General features: G+C 48.7%; 1 protein-coding gene across 1 annotated transcript in view; it reads right to left on the bottom strand.

The window, feature by feature from the left end:
- The window catches only part of LOC111866154 (microtubule-associated protein Jupiter), a 68,242-nt gene that overhangs the window by 36,090 nt on the left and 12,077 nt on the right, over positions 1-20,075 (bottom strand). The window lies entirely within an intron of this gene.

Raw genomic sequence — 20,075 nt, 5'->3', positions numbered from 1 at the left:
GGGAAAGGGTTCCCAGTACCCACTGGACAGGAGGCTGGGTGACTCCCAGAGAGAAGACAAACATCTCTTGCCCCGTTTGGAACCAAATCCGATTTCTCGGTCTTCCATCCCGTAGCCTGGTCACTATAGCGACTGAGCTATCCCGGTTACGGTTACAGAGTAGGCTTGGTGGGGAAGATAAAATCTCTTGCACTGTCGGCAATCGAACCAATAGTCTTCGGTCCTGCAGCCCGTTTCCTAGTCTGCAGCAACAAACCCTTAAACAATCAAATTCTGTGAGACTTGAGGCTGTCATGGCTGTAAAGTCTGTCGTCAGGGATATGACGCCGTGTGATCTGGCACATATTCACCAATGCTTCAGAGAACCTACTGTCTCCATCTCATACCCTGAAGATGTAGGCAGCGGGTTCCTGCGAAGCAGTAAGTGCCTACCAGATTACACGGCGTCATATCGCAGAACACAGTGATATTGACATGTCTCGAGATCGTTACAGCTTCCCTCGGTCTCTTCATGCAGTGCTCTCTCCAAACCACACGGCGTCACAGCCCAGGACAGGCCCCTTCACTACTGTGTTTCATTTTACATGACAGACATTGCTCTTGACCGTTGCATCTGACAGTAGCAGAAGGCGACCAACACTTCAAAGGAAACGCTTCACACCTATTTCGTGTAATTTCATTTATTTTACTTAAACTGTTGTGTCCTTTCATAATTTTCTAGTTCATCAACCAATCATTCGACGATTAGTAACATGCAGTTGAAAAAGTATCATCTGTTCCGCAATACAAACGCCGTTCCTCCGAAACGTCGGTAACAATACATCACAGTGTCATCATCAGATAAACTTGACGCCAGGTGAACGGTCTACGGGTCGGGATTCGAACTTGGGACTACTTATACAGTTGCTGCACTGCACCGTGCTGGATCGCGACCCACATTTTACTTCTGAAGGGTCGTGACGTGTCGCCTTGACACCTATCTCCCGCCCCGGGGCCCAACGGATCCAGGTCACCTCCTCCATCAGTAAGCCGGCGTCTGCCCCCTCTTCGTTTTACTCATCCACCTTACTTCGAAGACATGCACCTCCGAAACGTCGGCAATACCGACCATAAATAAGCCAAACAAACTTGATCAGAACCGGTCCAATGACAGACACCGGCGACGACAGAGGCAGACATTACGCGCCGCTGATCCAGTGTAAATGTGGGAACCGGGGTAGCTCAGTCGGTACAGCGACTGGACGACCGAGAGGTCGGAGTTCCAGTCCAGGTAGGGTCAAGAATTTTCTCTTCCCCACTTCGTCCAGACCGATTCTGGGGCCCACCCAGCCTTCTATCCAATGGGTACCGGGGGTAAAGCAACTGGAGCTTGAAGCTGACCACTAACTTCCAACTAGTGCGGAGGTCAGGAAAATGTGGATCTATACATCCACTCCCCCATACTCCTTCAGGGCGTAGTGCTTAATTAGTTAAGCACAGGGAAAACTTTACCTTTTTACCAGTGCAAATGTAAAGCTGTCCTTGGGCTTAACTAATTCAGCACTATGCCACGAAGATGTATGGGTGAGCGGAGGTACAGATCCACGTCTTCCTAACATCGGCATTAGTTGGAGGCGATTGGTCAGTTTGGCGAGTACTTCTGTAAACATGGACGTCGCTAGATTGACAGAGTAGAATCCGCCTCATGTTCCGTCTGTATTGACGGCTGAGAGGAATAACATGTTGCGGGCCACAGACTAACAACCGCTGTTCTACAGACTGTGCGCTGTCCAGGGACGACAGTTTTAATTTCCACCTTTACTTCTGGGTACAACAAAGAAAAGCGATGAACAAAAAATTACGACCGGCCGGCCGGCCCGGTCACGACGGGACAGCTAACTGTAAACTGCACAGCGCGCCTGCAGGAGATACATTACGCAACGTGCACAGCAACCGTGTCAGAGTAGTTGCCGCGACGGCACGGCGAACTGAAGCAACCCCGAAAAACTATTGAATGGATTCCAAAGGGGCGACCGTCCGCTCTTAGCACCTTCTTGTCTATAAGGGCGGCCCCTTTCAGGGCGACAGGACTTCGTTTTGCACCACTCCTACTGGGTCGCTCTATGCCCCCAAATCACTGTCCGTTTCTTCGCGCGGATCTCTCTTCGGCACAGAACGCTCCTCCGAAACGTCCTTTAATACCAGACTACACGGCATCATATATCAGAAGACAATATCTTCGGGGTTCAGTTATGTTCCCTGTTCGGGGAATAACACTTTGGTGTGTCTGAATCCAATATAACGTCTACAAATCAAGAAGCACAATTCTTGACAAGCTGTCAGTCGGTTAGCTAGTCAAAAAAATTTTCGACACTGATGGACCCTCCTCCCCAACTTTTCACCACCGTGTTCACAACAGCCCGCCTCCGGACCGCTTCCTCAGTCAGATGAATCCAGCCTACGCCCTTCTATACAACTTCGTTAATGTCTATTTTAATATTATCCTCCAGTTGAATTTTAGGTCTTCTAAGTGGTCCCGTCCCTTAAGGTGTTGGACCAATGTTATACATGTATCTTCCTGCTTTCACAATCGTGCTATATGCCCCACCTGTCCCATCCTGCTTGGTTTCATATCCTAATAATCGGTAAAGAGTAAAAAGCACGAAGCCTCTCATTACGAAACTTTCTCCATTCTTCAGTTTCTTGTTTTCTCAGACCGAGTTCAAGAAGAGGCTCACTACAGCCCTACATGCAAGATAGGTCTCAGCACGGTTTCACTTCCACTTCACCTCTTTAAACCCCAAGAATAATGTAGATTATGAAGGGTTCTGACGGTGGTATGTAACACTGCGGGTTTTTGGACTCTGTCCATCGTCCGGTATTCCAGAAAGCAGAAAAAGCAACGTTTCGGAAACTGGGTCTGTTTCCATCCTCAGATGAGGGGGGAAGACATCTACTCAGTTGGGTCCCTTACAAAGAGTTAGTGATTGAGGTTAGCCCTTTCTAAGGGACCGAACTGAGTAGGTGTCTTCCCCTTCACCTCAGGACAGAAACAGATCCAGTTTCCGAAACCTTTCCAGAATACCGGACGATGGACAAAGTAAAAAAACCCAGTCATTCCTAAAAAATCATCTACATAACAAGAGAAAATTCAGTTCCTGCTTTACAGGAAATATTACGTCTCCGCTACAAATCCCAACCAGTTAATGCTGTTTAGGGAAACAATCGCTGTTTATTGTGAGAACCATACGGAACACACAGATACACTCTGTGGGCAGAATATATAGCAATTCAGTCCGTACCTCACAGGAAACACACTCCGTCTCCCTTACAAAGCCCAACCGGTTAATGCTGTTTGGGGAAACAGTCGCTGTTTATTGTGAGAACCATACGGAACACACAAATACACTCTGTGGGCAGAATCCAGAATTTTAGTGTGTTAGAGCGGGTGGTACATATATTTACCTCTGCGTTTTAAAGAGCTAAGAAATTTTCTGTTCTTCGTATGTTATTCAAAACGATCTCGCCAACGCGACGTGCCAAGCAGTTGTTCCGACCCCATTGCAGCCCCCGAAGTGGGCCAACTTTCGCCTGCTTTCAGCACATGAAGAGGAAGACGAACCGCGCAAGCTGACCCGAGCGGCGTGACGACCGGCGGGTGCGATACGGCGCAATGATATGCAGTGAAGGTACGTGCTCAAGGTATTAAGCACCTCGGCACTAGGGTCAGAGCTTCACGCACCGGCCACCTTCTCCCCGGGGAAATAACCCCAGGTACAAACTGGATAGGAGGATGGATGGGACCCAGAACAGGTTTGAACGACATTGAGAGGGGAAAAATATCTTGCCCCTGCCGGGAATCGAGCCCCGATTCCCCGGCTGTCAAGCCCGTAGCCTAATTGCTGTTATGACGAGTTATCCCGGCTCTTCCACATCGGAGTAAATAAGCAAAGTTGTCCCTGTGCTTAATTAGTTAAGCACTATGCCATGAAGGCGTATGGGGAGTGGAGGAATAGCGCCATCATTCTTGACCTCGACACTAGACGGAATTGAGTTCTCAAGCTTCATATCCCTGCCCCTTTACCCTGGGGAATGAGCCCCCGGTACCCATTGGATAGGTTGGGTGGGCCCCAGAGCCGGTCTGGACGCTGTGGAGAGAAGAAAAATACTGCCCTGCGAGGAATCGAACCTGGGCCATGCAATCCACAATAATATTAAGTCAGATAACTGCATTGAGTCTTGTGAGGGGAAAGCGGTGGAACTGTCCACACCCGGGTGCCAATTGTGAGGCTTCCGGTATCCTTCCCCAGGATTCAGGGGGTTCTCGCCCCCCAGGCCGAAGTATGGCTTCAGACACGTGCGTGAAGCCCACATCATCTCAGGGGGCTTGATCCCCGGGAGTGTGAAGAGCGGTGTCGTGGGCGCCCACAAGGGGGGGGGGGTTCTGTGAGATTCAGGAGAGTTCTAGACATACTTCTAATTTCTGGTACTAACACTGCCGGCGCCCACGTTGCACATCGCTCACCGTGTGACGTACATTAAGATATGGAAGACGTTTCGGGAGTCATCTTGAAGAATGGTATAGTATTGTTAACATTGTTTGCACAGGGACGAGGTGAGCGAGTTCTGCGCATGCGCGCACGGAGCACAGCATCTCCTCACACTGCAAGGCCCTTTTTAGGCTGTCTCTGTGCATAACTAATTAAGCATTGCGCCATGAAGGCGTATGGGGGAGTGGATGTATACTAGTATACCCACGTATTCTTGGCCTCACCACTAGTTGGAGGTGAATAATCAGCTTGAAGCCCCAGCTGCTTTACCTCCGGGGAAAGAGCCCCCGGTACCCATTGGATAGGATGGGTGGGCCCCAGAACCGATCTGAATGGCTAGAATCAATTTAGTTTAACTATATGGTTCCCAGATTACCCCCCTCCCCAAGGGGCCGCTTCTCGCTGTATTGATGTGACTCATTGGAAACCATGATAATAAATTTCGGGTCACTCGTAGGCACGTCAGAGCGCTGTGATGACGCGAGACCCGGAGCAACCGGAAGTGGGTCCCGTCCCGTATCTGAGCCACATCCTTCCGCTGTGATATGGATAGCTCAGTTCACAACGCACACAACACAGAGTTACTTTGCCAAGTGTGCCCATGTTCACAAGAGCCCGCTATTGGGCCACATCCTGAGCCAGATTAATCCAGTCCCCACTCTCAAACCCTATATCAATAACTTTCATTTTTACCAATCAAAATTCTGCATTAATTTCTCATCTCCCCCACGCGTGCTACATGTTCTCAATTACCGTTTCTTTTCACTCAAGCTGTGATATAACACAGCATTATATAAGCAGCATTCAGGGCAAGTCACAATATCGCATTTGAAAGAAATACCTCGTTTTCAGCATTGGAATTGTTAATAATATGAAACACCTTAACAAATGTAATACATGCATGATAGATTTTGAATGTTACGGACCCCCTATGCAGGAAAGGGCACCATGGTTTCAACTGTAGGTAAAAGCTGCACTGGCGAAATTCTGAGGTGGCCGATCGACAGGCCTGACCAGCTGGTAGACTAACTTCTGCACTGTCACGGAGCCTCGTGTATAGACTGACAGTTGCACCTCCGTGCCCTGGAAGCCCTGACTTATCGCATTATCACTTTAAAGCCTAGTGGTTGCTATATGTACCACCCTGAATTCTGCCCAGTGTAATTCTGTGTTCCGTGTGATTCTAACAGCAAACAGCGACTCTTTCCCTAAACAGCATTAACCGTATTATTATACTTAAGCATCCTGTTGCACTCTACACGATAAATGATACAAACTCCGTCCCAAGTGCAAACAATATATATTATATGTCTTTGGTCTTGTTCTCTTCCCCACTACATGTTTCGGCCTCTATCGGCCATCATCAGGTGTATACTCTTAACGTTGCTGCTACACTGAACCCAGTCTAAAATTTAACATTTAAAAACACATTGTTATTTTCTTCGTATTATCAACATCTACCTCGTTGATATGTGTATGGTATGTAGATTATATTGCACACGTCAAATTTTGATTTTCCTGTAGTAGCACTATAAATCTTTAGTTATGATTTTAAAATCCTTTAAAATTTCTCTACATTTTAAATTTAAAATTTAAAATTGTTAGGGTTACTCGCCCTATGTCTAAAGTGCTGGAGCGGCTAGTTCTTGTTTCCACACTGTACAGGTGTTATTCAGTGTAGTCTTCCTGTGTGCGTGCCGCTGCTTGTCTTTACTACGTAGTAGTACTACACGTAGTAAAGACAAGCAGCGGCACGCACATAGGAAGACTACACTGAATAACATCTGTACAGTGTGGAAACAAGAACTAGCCGCTCCAGCACTTTAGACATAGGGCGAGTAACCCTAACAATTTTAAATTTTAAATTTAAAATGTAGAGAAATTTTAAAGGATTTTAAAATCATAACTAAAGATTTATAGTGCTACTACAGGAAAATCAAAATTTGACGTGTGCAATATAATCTACATACCAGACACATATCAACGAGGTAGATGTTGATAATACGAAGAAAATAACAATGTGTTTTTAAATGTTAAATTTTAGACTGGGTTCAGTGTAGCAGCAACGTTAAGCGTATACACCTGATGATGGCCGATAGAGGCCGAAACATGTAGTGTGGAAGAGAACAAGACCAAAGACATATAATATATAGTGTTTGCACTTGGGACGGAGTTCGTATTATTTATAGCATTAACCGGTTGGGCTCTGTAGTGGACACGTGATGTGTTTCCTTTGATACGGCATGGATCGTATAGAAGACGACGCATCCAATTCTTCTATTGTTCTGTCTGTATTCGTTGTCGCGGTAACGTTTTTACCGAGCCGTTGCCTAGCAGTGAGACAGTGATGGGAGGGATTTATGAAGTACGCTGTTGTTAGGGCTCAGGTGCCACGATATACTCGTACATACCGAGTTTCATAGACTGGTTCAGGCATTCAAAAATTGATGTGGGGGATACACAGACAGCATGGTGATCTCATAAACCTATTTTTCTTTTCAAAAACAGGAAAGCAGGCTAAAAAATGTTAAAAAGGTAAAGTTCTCCTTGTGTTTAACTAATTAACCACTATGTTATGAAGGCATATGGGGGAGGGGATGTATAGATCCACGTATTACTGACCTCGGCTCGGCACTAATTGGAGATGAATGGTCAGCTTCACGCACCGGTCGCTTTACCCCCGGGGGAAGAGACTCCGGTACCCATTAGATACGAGGCTGAGTGGGCACCAGAACCGGACTGGACGAGATGAAGACAAAAATCTTGCCCTTACCGGGACTTAAACTCCAACCCCTAGGCCGTCCAACCCGTAGCCAGTCGCTATACCGACTGAGCCATCGCGGTTCCCATACAAAATTCAAAGACGCTTTTGGCATATGGAATTAGGCCTGCACAGCGTCTAATGATAGGATGACTGGTGAATAATGAATCAGAAAGAACGCGGAAGGAAACGGTCGTCACGTAATCAAGATGCTACTCCGGAATTCGGCTGGAGTGACTGAGAAACCCCAAGAAAACCCCCAGTCAGAATGTCCAGTATCCGGGACGTACCCAACACGAGCCACTGGACCGCAAAGCTTGCTGGCAACTCATCTCCATCCAGGGCGTATTAAGCACAGGAGCTGATCTGGCACGAGCATTCAGAAATCGACCGAATCGCGTCGGGTCGTGCCACGCACGGGGCAGCACGCACACACACGCGTAGCTTCCCTCGCATTCAAGCCTGGAGTTCGGGCTCCCTTTCCTTCTGTTCATGGGGGGGGGGCGATTTGCCGGACACTATCGGCCCCGCTGTACCAGCCCTGGATAGGTGGGATGAGAATTGGCAGGGGACACCGAAGCACCAGTCACTCTGTCCACCACAAATCCCACTGGATTACCACCAATCATTCGACAGGCAAGACACCTCGGATATTGGGGCCACGTGAACCCTGCGACCGTCAAAGTAAAACCTTAAAGTAGGCCACAGCAGTTTCCTTGAACAGCCCTCTCACTTCGTAACTATCGTCGGCCGCAGTACAGCATGGGACGGGTCGGTAAACTGTGGTCCACATATAAATTCAGACCGGCTCGCGACTACGCTCAGATATTTTATTATTTTAGCCTACTTTCCTCATTTTGAAATGAAAGTAGGCTTATGCTGTCTGTGTGTCTGTACGTGTATCCATCCTATCGTTGTTGGGCAACGGCTCGGAAGACATGTTCTCCCGGCAACAAAGAATTGCTGGAGGCGCAGTTTTCTATGCAGGCCGTGTCGTATCAAAGGACAGTAGGAGATAAATTCTTCCCAGAACTTCTCGTCTATTTAACGACGCTGTCAGTAGCTGAGGCTCCGTCGCATCGGGCGATGGGATTGTGTACTGAATAACGAACTTACTTCAAGGTCGAATTCCAGCACCTGGACGTCGCGCCACAGCTCAAGCGGCTAGTCGCCGGCTTTCCACCCCGGCGGTCCGGGTTCTAGCTCGGGTCAGGTCATGTGGGATTTCTGATGGACAAAGCGGCACTGGGGTAGGTTTTCTCAGAGTACTTCGGTTTCCCCTGCCAATTATCATTACACCGACTGTTCCACAATCACCCTCACCTATCAGCCGGGGCTGGTACAATAGGCCAGTTAGTGGCCGACGTACCAAGTGGACTCAGTGTCACCCTACCCCAAGAAATCAAAAACTATCCCAGCATCTGCCTGGGACTGAGAAACCTCAGGAACATCTCTCCGGATAACCGGTATCCTGACCGAGATTAGAATGCGTCACTTCCAGAATACAAGTCAGAAGCGGAATCACCTGAGCTAACTTGCTCGGTCACTCAATCCCTGCTGACTCCACGCAGCTCTGCAGATTCAGAGGCAGCAACAGGCCGGTCACGCCACGCGTACGTTTCCTAACTTGTTTGAAGCGAAGCGTCTCTCCGGCCCGCAGTCGGATAGAAACAGGCCTTGATAGGATGCCGGCTGCCTCACCTTGCGTTCAGGGCAGCCGCACGACTCAGGCAGCGGTGAGCAATGGTGGAATGTTGATTAGCAAGGGGAAGACCTCCTATAGTGTCCCTCTGTCCACCACGAATCCCATGTGAAGTCACCTGGCACCGATCACGACGCCGGCGTCTGGCCGCCCGACGGCTTTTGGGACAGGCTGAGACTGCCTCAGGTTGCTGGGGGGGGGGGCAACGTCGCTATAGGTGTGCCTGTCAGGGACGCGGATCGACTCCTGTGGGCCAAGGACAAGGTGTTCGGTTCCACTTACGTAACCGTGGGAAACAAACATTGCCAAGTGCTCCAGGCGTGGCTGCACCCCTGGGAAGACCGCCCAGCAACTGACAGCTGAAGGATTTACTGCTCTGATGAAACCCTTTTGCGGGCCGCATGAAAACGGATCTCACACACAGCTTGCATCTTCGCCAGTCACTCCTGCAAATCAGACACAATCGCACGCCGGCAACAAGCATTAATTCATAGATTGTTTAACGACGTTACAGTAGCTCACACTATGCTTACCCATTCTGGAACGGTAGGGTGGTCAGTGAATCGTAAGACACGCAGAAAAAACCGGTCGTGCTCCACCGTGACGTATTGTCCATACATTTGCCTGGAGGGACTGAGGGAAACAATAGAAACACCAAGATCTGAACTCGGGACTCCTGGCAGAGGTAACCACAGCACCCCCCTTCATAACTACATACACGCACAGCGAAATGAACCGTCTGCTTCTGTATGTGCGCATCGCTCCACGCGCGGCCCCTACGTCACGTGCTCCGGACCGCGAATCCTCAGAAAGCAGCCGCTGTGGGGTTCCGTCCGATGATCGGTTCACTGAAGTGCAGTGATATGTAAAGCATGTCAAGCACCCCGCCCCGAGGGGGCAGTCCGTCCATACCCTCGCGACAACGCTCTATACTCGCTCTCGGTTCGAATCCTTACCGGGACACCTGCTACCCCGATTGAGGTCTGCAGGCAAACGGCAAGACAGCAGCAACCCATTCCCAATTCATTATTCACCAATCATCACGCAGCCTAAGGCTGAATCATCAACCTCGGCACTAGCTGGAGGCGAGTGGTCAGCTTCACGCCCCTGTCACTTTACCCCCGGATAAACAGCCCACAGTGCCCATTTGATAGGAGGCTGGGCGGATCCAAGAGCCGGTCTGAACGCTGTGGAGAAGAGAAAAGTCTTTCCCCTGTCGCGAATCGAACCCCGGCCGCTCAGCCCGTTGCTCGTCGCTATACCGGCTCCTTCTTGTGTTGAAGAAAGGAGAGGGAAATTTTCGCCCGAGGTTGGGAGGTGCTGTGACCCCTCCTTTCTGGAATGATGGCGCCTGGATTTGTAGGCAGCGTGTGGGACTGTCGGAATCCAGTCATCATACTCCAAGTCGCGCTTTCCAGAAGACAAAACGGACAGACGTTAGCGGAAATTGGCTCCCAATATTCATTTATGTTCACATAATGACCTTGTAATAAAACATCTAGAACTTCGAACCCCGGCGACACCCTTATTTCACGGCACTACGAACACAAAGGCCGGAAGATGCCGCACCCTCGACAACGGAGCCAGACCGAGGCGAAACCGGGCAGGAACGCCGGAACTCTCATGACGGAGAACCGTCTCACACAGCAAGGGACGCCCAAACATCAGCCATTAACTGGGCCCTCATTACGTGCGGTACATCCACCATTACACACGGAGACGATGACGTGGAATTAAACTAGAAGCCGCTTGGCAACTCTCGGGGAAAACGTTATCATGAATACACCGCGCTCACAGGGAGCGTAGTTACTCTTAGTGTCCGGCAGAGGCCACTAATCGTCAACGGTCTTGGCACATGATTCATTGAGGGATATCTCGACAATTTTAGAAGCAAATTGTTATTTCGGTAATATCTGTTTAGAAATTTCAGAGCAGAAATTCTAAGCCTTTCCTACCGAGACAAACTGTATATGCTGTCACGTGTTAGTAACTAGACAAGGGGTTTGGATTTACTGAACACTTACAAATCGTAATTACGAGTATAACGCTCGTGGTAATTCACGCATTCGATTTCTCACTACAGCATACGCTAAGTCTGTTATGTCTTCACTAGCTGTTGCCTGCCAATGGATCCGAATAATTTCCTCTTCTGTTCACGTCGTTACCAGCTGGCGACTGTCTCGCACCTAACCCACGACTCCAAAGTCAAAGTCAAAGTCAAATTTCTGTTACGACCTACGATCAGTCGGTCAGTCTGCCTTGGTGTCAAGCACCCTTCTGGGACCCAAGACCACATTTTTGTTGTTGTCAGACAGCTGCGGGTTTGTTGATGTGGGGTGCCCTCTCTGACGAGAGGACGGGTCTGTCGTTTACAACTGTTGCTGGCTCTCGCGAGCACAGTCATTCTCGAGTCCGAGTCCCGCGGGACTCATGGCCGTATCTTACTCTTTCAGATTCGAAACTCCACCAACCTGGAGGGCCAGGTCTCCCTATTTATATCCACCCAGGAACAGGGCTTCCTATTCGTCTCCTAGTACGACTCGCAGCGTTACGGTGCAAGTATTCGATCCCACCTCCACGGCAACAAGTGTGTCTCAGACTCGTTATGTAATCTCAGCACGGATCCAATAGAAAACGCCCCCAACATTCTCTACTGTGGCTTCACATGTTCACTCTCGCGGAAACGTGTTTAGTTTTCCGTTGCCTAGCAGCGGATATCTTCTCTTGTTAAACCATACCGTCATCACGTCACAATATTCTAAAATAATGCGACATGAACGTTCGCATGTTCTGTGATCACAGACGGCTTCGAGAGACATCTTGCAAAGCGTTTCAAAGTAAGGGACAGCGACGAGGGACGGCGATGGGAACTGAACACGAGAGAGTGAGGTCAGGGGACATTAGTCTGCCCAAAACAAACTTGTGTGTAGACTGGATGTAGTTTGTATACCAGACGAAGATACCATTGAATTCTGAACGGGAACTCCACTAGAATTTCATGTAACAAAGAAACCCACAGGGAAAGTTGACGAAACGGACAGAATGTTTGTCAGTACAGCACAATGAACGATGTTCCTCCTGCCTTAACGACACGCGGTTCGAACCCTTTCCGGACAAAGCCTCGAGGGGAGGTGGGGGGGATGTCACTGTATAAATGTCAACTGAGTTAAGAACTGCAGCCGACATAGGAGAACAAGTAACCTCACTCTTTCCTACCCCTGAGCTAACAGAGAAAACAAAAGGCACTACGGTTACCAGTGTGTACAGTAAGGACCGCTGTTAATGCGACGCGCAAGCGGTGCTGTTCAGATTTCAGATCAAGTCTTACTTTTCAGTTGTGTAAGCGACTTGACTTCCTCAGTTGTTACATACTGTCATATAGTGACAATCTCGAACAAACTGTGAAACTGAGTTAGTCCGGCTCCGCGCAGTCGTTTCCTGCCGACCTGAGCCGTCACCCAGCAATTTTCTGTGGCCTTCACCAATAGCCTAAAAGCAAAACCAGAGGCTGGGCTGGACCACGCTGTCTGACGTTACAATTACAAGACAGTGAAAGTGACAAGTGGCAGGTATCAAACTCGGGACAACGGCTTATTAAAGTGTCTATCACTCATGCGCAATATCTGTGGTGCGTAGTATGAACAGCAGATTGCATCACTGCAGTGTTTCCGGTTTAAACAGCTATAGCAATGTGGTCACTATATGCACCACCCGCTTTAACACACCAAAACTCTGCATTCTGCCCACAGAGTGTATCTGTGTGTTCCTTATGGTTCTCACAATAAACACCGGCTGTTTCCCTAAACAGCATTAACCGGTTGGGTTTTGTAGTCGTGACGTAATGGGTTTCCTATGAGGTACGGACTTAATTGCTATATATTCTGCCCACAGAGTGTATCTGTGTGTTGCGTACGGTTCTCACAGTAAACAGCGACTGTTTCCCCGCATCATATTACCCGGCTCGTGTTTGGATTCGGAGAGTATTTCTTGACTCCTCCATTTCGGAGTGTGCTTATAGGACGGCTGTGCGAAACCTGTGAACTTGCACCGCAGAAACTGTCTGCTGACGGCAACGGCAACTAACTACAGCTTGTCTGAAACATGTCCATACCTTATGGAGGAAACAGCCCTGTGGGTTCAACATTATCTCCGGTAGGTGATTTGGTTGCCATCGTGTGCTGAAAACAGAACTTTCTGATCATGACATAACGACCTACGACAACGCAACCTCGCAGACGTTCTACACACGGTATAACCGTAACTAACTGCACGAAACAGAATCCTTCTTGAGAAGCTGACAGCAGCACAGCTACTCAAGGAACTTCTCGCCTTTTACGAAACCCCCAGCATTCATTGGAAAATACTGCCTCCATCTTCAGGGTACTGAAACCCTTAGAGACCCAAGTTTCTATGTTCACTTCGGATGTCGTCTAGGGGACCCGTAGGAGTAAGCAGCACTTCAGTGCGCATGCGTACTGGCCACATATCGAGAGACGGTACTGCTTCACGCTCCGTGCCAGCTTCCATCTGTATACTTTCCAATTCATTATTCACACTGATCATCGTGGCATTGTGAGCTACTGGCTGAGTCACTCGACAGGTCCATACGGCCTCCAGGTAAGGCAGAGGCTCGTCTCGGGATGAGCCAGCAAATTGCCTTCCCTGTGAACCGCTCGCCAGCGGACAATCACCTTCATTAACTGACTGTATACAGCCCGCGGGCCGTGGGCCAATGCCGACACGGCGTGCACTATGTCCAGGTTACGGAACCAGCTTCAGTTTAACACTCTAAAGACTGTCAAAGCCAGAGTTACTTCACGACTGGCGGTTTACCACCAATCAGTTCGTCTTGGCGCCAAGTCCCTTGAGACTCACGATCAGAGATTTTCTTTATCAACTGAACCCTTATGTAACATTATCTCCGACGAGAAAATTGGATTGTCTCTTATGAATATGCTTCGCCTTTCATCAAGTGTACGTATCGCACTTATAGCAGGTTACTGAAAATACTTCCTTGTCTCTCCTGCCAGTCCAGGCTTTGCATAGCACACCATGCCTATCTTACGTATCTTATGTTACAATATTACATGTACGCTACAAAGCCAAACCGTTTAATGCAGTTTAGGGAAAGAGTCGCTGTTTACTGTGAGAACCGTTCGGAACACACAGATACACTCTGTGGGCAGAATATATAGCAATTCAGGCCGTACCTCACAGGAAACACATTACGTCACCACTACAGAGCCCAACCGGTTAACAGTGTTTAGGGAAACAGCCGCTGTTTACTGTGAGAACCATACAGAACACACAGATACACTCTGTGGGCAGAATGCAGGGTTTCAGTACGTCAAAGAGCGTGGAACATATAGTAACCACTGGCATCTAAGCGTTAAATGTGACTTAAAACAAAACAAAAGGAAACAATGTGAAATGAGATAAACATGAGTACATACATGCCAATACCAAAAGCGAAGAGAGGACAATATAACATCGCCGTCCGAGTAGACTCTCCGTCTCCACTTACAAGTGACATTTAAGCTGCAGTTGATCCCGTGGCCTCGGACTCAGTTTCCTGACGGTTGGTGTTGCTGCCGGATTGCTCCCGATTCGCTTCGCATCGCATGAAGAGTGGTCAAGTTCACGGGTGGGCCCCACGACAGAGTGAGGCGTGAACAGGGCCACCTGCATGTCTGCGGGGCTCTCAGCTCCTTTGTCAGTGGGCAGCGGACCGCGGCGAGGAGGAAACCGCGTTGCCCACATCAAGGTAACGACCCGGACTCCAACCCAAGACATCTGGTGACACGACGTACCGAGCGACAGCAAAGCACAGAGCAGGCGCATTTCGTAATGACCGCCGAGTGCAACTGCGATGTGATTGGTCTACACGGCCAAGATCAAAGAACACCATCAGACGCCATCCGGTTACCTAAGATGTCGCTTAATGTTATCGTTCCACGTCCATTTATACCTTCTGTTACCGCTTTGCAAAAGAAATGCCAACCAAAATGATGTACAAATTCTTTGTCTTCCACGAACTAGCTACATGTCCAGCCCATCAAAACCTCCCAGATTTCACCACTGGTCATCTGTANATTCCGGACGGAACGCCACACATTGGACACGAGAACAGTCACTGATACAACGATAAGCTAGGAAGAATCACCTTCTTTCCTCCTGTTAACCGAACCCAATACTTTTACTCACAGTGCAACCACAGTTCTTCTATATCTAATTAAACCTTACCCAAAGAAGCTAACCATGTGTCAGCGTTTGGCTCTTTGAAACTTGAAGTTCATCTGAATACCATTTAGGAATTCAGTCCGTACCTCACGGGAAACACGTTACGTCACCGCTACAAAGTCCTACCGGTTAATGCTGCTTGGGGAAACAGTCGCTGTTTATTGTGAGAACGGCACGGAACACAGAGATGCACTCTGTGGGCAGAATGCAGAGTTTTGGTGTGTTAAAGCGGGTGGTACAGTAAACACTGGGCTTTAAAGGATTGAGAGCGGTGACAATATTTGGGAAGCAGAGACCCCGCTACGTGTGAGGCCACCCGAGCGCGTGCTCACGACGCTCACGACGATAGCAAGACAGCGCCAAGTCACGACCGATGTGCGCGCCATCTGAATTCAGAGTCAGGAAACAATCGCCATTAAGACAATACAAGAAAACGTGGCCACTGATTCCCTGACCCGTGCTGCATATCTGATTAGCTACAGTGACCGGCTGAAGCCTCAACTTCATCTGAATACAGCACACACTCGCTAATCCGGACTGACTGGGGGGGGGGGGGGGAGGATTAATGAAGCTAAAGATAGCGCTAAAGGAGAAAAAAGAACTTGGAAAACAAATAACAGGAAATTTTAATAACATAGTAAGTGCTGATGAAAATAAACAAAAAGAATATATCATTGCAGCAATTTCTTCCTCTGTCAGAAGCTGAAATCCAAGGTCTCCTTCACCAAGCTGAAGCCAATCTTAGATATTTTCTTGCGTGGCTTCAGTCTCCCCAGCTGCCCTCAACACAGTCTGAAAGTCCTCTTACTCCTACATCCCACCTGTCTTCTGAGGTATGTACTCAATTGTGAACGAAATTATGCATTTTTTATAATTCGATCCGGATTAACTGTAACTGGATTAGCGAGGGGTCACTGCAATATATACAAATCCAGTCCGTACGTCACCGCTACAAAGCCCAAACGGTTAATGCTGTTTAGGGAAACAGCCGCTGTTTACTGTGAGAACCACACGGAACACAGATACACTCTGTGGGCAGAATGCAGAGCATTTTAACGTCAAGAATGACCGCTGCGTATTGAAGGGTTAAAATCCCAGGCAGGAAAGTTTTCAAGAAGAATAACGACCGGTGCAGCGCAAGGAAATGTAAAAACGTTTCCTGTGCATAGCAGACTGTCTGTCAGCGTTTACCTTCCTCGCCATTAAGCAGTGAGATGAAAGCTCTGCAACTTCTCAAGAAAACCACAAACTTAACTTGGTCACAACACTAAATCATGAACGAGAAAGATCTGGAAGGAAGTGGGCGTTGCCTAATGTGGGGTACTATATCGGCATTTGACTGGAGTTTCAGAGGAAAACCATGAAAACCTCATTCATGATAGACGGTCAGAAATCTGAGTCGTGATCATTCCCAAAACGAATATCGCCCACTGGACCACGTGATGTGTCAACTGCTTGTCCCGAAACAGACACCTGTCGCGCTAGCAGTGTGCGAGGAATCGGGAGGAGTTGTCTGCAATAGCGGCCCATCTCAGCAATTATGTTGGCGCATGTCCGTCCGCAACAAATAGGCGCTCCTCTCGTCGAACAGGAGACCCCATTTCCAAACATACGCCGCCCCCACCCCGCCCACAAGTTGGGACATTCCGTAACGTGCAATTTTAGGGCCCTGAAGATAAAACGAGCTCCATAATTAAAATGCTGAACATGTTATTAGTGGGATGAGTCAAGGGCAAGATAGGCGGAACACGACGAAACAAGAAATAAGCATACAATTCTCATTCCAAACCTCACGGAGACACCTGGAAGGAGATAGAATATTAGTTCTATTAAAACGCGTGGGGCGTCGCGATCAGAACCAGATATAACTGTATCCAATGGCGAACCAATGGTTGCCACAACACACGTCACCTGTCCCGTATCGCACAGGAACTACCCAATCCCAAACCCTATTAGCTACGTCATGTCCGTCCGGTAGTAACAGAACTACTGGACTGATTTCTACAGAAATGTGATCGGACTACCGTGATTTTGATTCAACCCGACTGGTTTTAGATTAGCACAGCATGTAGCACGCACGTAAGATGTAGAAATAGAGAATTTAGTAGCGAAAGTTGGAAGAAATAGACGGCTTAAGATCTATAGACATATGGAGGGTGTGTCTGAAGAAGAAGGCGAACGGTGGACTCCGTAACGCCTGCGCTGAGGCAGGCCGATATCAGATCTAGTGAGGAACAGGAAGCAGCGGTCACGTAATGACGTAGCGGCACGTCGCTACGTGCGGGAGGGAAGTAGCCGCTGTTAATTGCTGCAAGTTCCGTTACGGCTGCTCCATTTGCTATTCAAGAGCGGCAACTTTCATCGCGAGGCCAGCACTGCAAACGGAAGCAAACCGGCTCCCTCCATACGGAATCACACATCAACCATACAGCATTTTCGGGAGCCGGAATAGCGACTGTGGGGTCGGAGTTCGCGTCCCGGTAAGGTCAGTAATTTTCTTTTCTCCACGTCATCGAGACCGGCCCTGGGACCCACCCAGCCTCCTAGTCAATGGGTAGGGGGGGCTCTTCCCCCCGGGGGTAAAGCGGTCCGGGCGTGAAGCTTACCACACACCTCCATCTAGTGCCGAAGTCAAGAAAATGTGGATCTATACATCCATTCCCCCATACGCTTTCATTGCGTAGTCTTTAATTGGTTTAGCAAAGAGACATCTCTACTTTTTACCTCATAGCTACATTTTCACGCAGACAGCCCGTCCATTCAGCCACTATTGCGCATCATAATCATTGACGGCCATCTTGAAATCACGATTTCACCGAATGTGAACGCTTGAACTGGAAAGGCAGCTTCACAGAATAAGCGAAGAAGATATCTGGGCAAGGCAAGCGACTGCAGTGCCAACTGAAGATTAGGTACCAGCCAATTCAGTTTATTGCTGCCCTCCTGCGCTACCAAGCGCAACTACCACAAAATCCAACTGTTAACAGACGTACGTAACAACAGAGAAGCAAGAGTTGCTTAACTTGTACAATGTTGCCTTTCCAGAGAATTTGTGCCTACTTTTCCACCACCCTGCATAATGTAGCAGCTGGACAAGTTCTAAATCAGCATTGAAAAGCTTCACAGGGCCTATGAACCAATTTAGTCACCCCGTGTAATGCAACAGCGCGACAGATCGTAAAAATTAATTTTAAATCACCCTGTATAATGTAGCGGCTTTACAGTCCGCTATGCCGATTGCCATTTGCAGACTGCACACACGGGAATATGTTCGCCATTTGAATAACGGGCCCATGACGTCACGTGGTCTGCAAAAGTGGCTACAGAAGAGCCAATATTAACATAATGCCCAAAGTGTTCCCCTTAGCCGCCTGCTTACAAAGACATCTGAACGACCGTCTTCTTGGAAACACACATTCAAGCACTACGTGGAACAAGGGCTTATGTCCAGGGTAACGGTAAAGTTGTCCCTGTGCTTAACTAATTAAACTCTACGCCACGAAGACGTATGGGGGGGTAGATGTATAGATCCACGTTTTCTTGACCTCGGCATTAGTTGAATGGTCAGCTTCACGTCCCGGCCGCTTTACCCCCGAGGAAAGAGCCCCTGGTACCCATTGGAGAGGAGACTGGATCGGTCCCAGAGCTGGTCTGGTGGTATGGAGAAGATAAAAAACTTGGCCTTGCCGGGAATCGAACCAGGATCATCCAGCCCGTAGCCTCCGCTATACCGACTCGTTTCGTTGCCTCGCATCCCATTCTAAATAACAGCGCCGCAGTGAATGGGGAGACTGCAACAGCCAAGCTAAGCCCCTTCTTGCGCCTTCTCTTCGCACAGCAAGCCGCCATTAAGAGTGGTAAAGTGCACACTTCAGTTCGAGGTCAGGGGCCCTCAGCCTGCACCTGTCGTCAATGCCAACCCCCACCCTCCCGCCACATACTCCACTGTACGAAGGGCTTCACCTCAGAAACAGGATTACGGTACTCTGGGATCTGACGCCGTGTAGTTTGGGAGGAACCTGCTGCGTCCAGTTTCGGGGTAGAATATAAGGAACAGGTGGATAGCGATCGTTGGTTCCGATGTACAAAACAACACGGCGTCACATCTCAGCGAGATCGTAAACTCCATACTCACCGCTGTGAGAAGCTGATGCTGTGTCTGTGATATAGCCTAACCGTACGGACCGCCACCCTCCCGCGGGCCCCTGGTTACAGCCACGCTCAAACCGCGCTGTCAGGATACAGCGTAGTAGTGACACCAGCGCGCAAAATCGTTAACTTCACAATTTGTAGCAGGAACGGCGTGACGCCACCAAAAATGCCAACTCGAACGATCAGATTACAAACAGCTTGAGCAGTTGATGCCTACTCAGCTTGTCAAGAAATTCCTTGCGCCGATGAAACTCGAAAATTGTTATCTATCTATCTAGCCGAACTACACTGTTTTTATTTTCTTCTATGTCTAATCTGTTTCTTCTACTTAGTTTCTCTTCCTTTCTTTTCGTAGGAGATCCTTATAACTTTCATTAAGTTTCCTGTGTCTGTTAGATAATCCGTACCCTCCCTTGAGAGGGGATCAGCGCCTACTGACGCAGGAGTCGGATCTGTCACAGAGCGCGTCTCTCTGCTTCAGACAGCCACGGTTCTGGTCGCTCTTCGGGATAAGAAAGAGCCAACTGCTCTGTCCGCAGAAATGCCCACACATTTATTCGCGATGTGTGCCTACTTCATACCTTCAAAGCCCAGTGGTACCACCTTCTAATGCACCAAAACTCTGCATTCTGCCCACACAGTGCATCTGTGTGTTCCGTACCGTTCTCACAGTAAACAACGACTGTTTCCC

The sequence above is a fragment of the Cryptotermes secundus genome, unplaced genomic scaffold, assembly GCF_002891405.2.
Source record: "Cryptotermes secundus unplaced genomic scaffold, Csec_1.0 scaffold318, whole genome shotgun sequence".
Taxonomy (NCBI): Eukaryota; Metazoa; Arthropoda; class Insecta; order Blattodea; family Kalotermitidae; genus Cryptotermes; species Cryptotermes secundus.
This window is presented reverse-complemented; position numbering and strand designations above follow the sequence as displayed.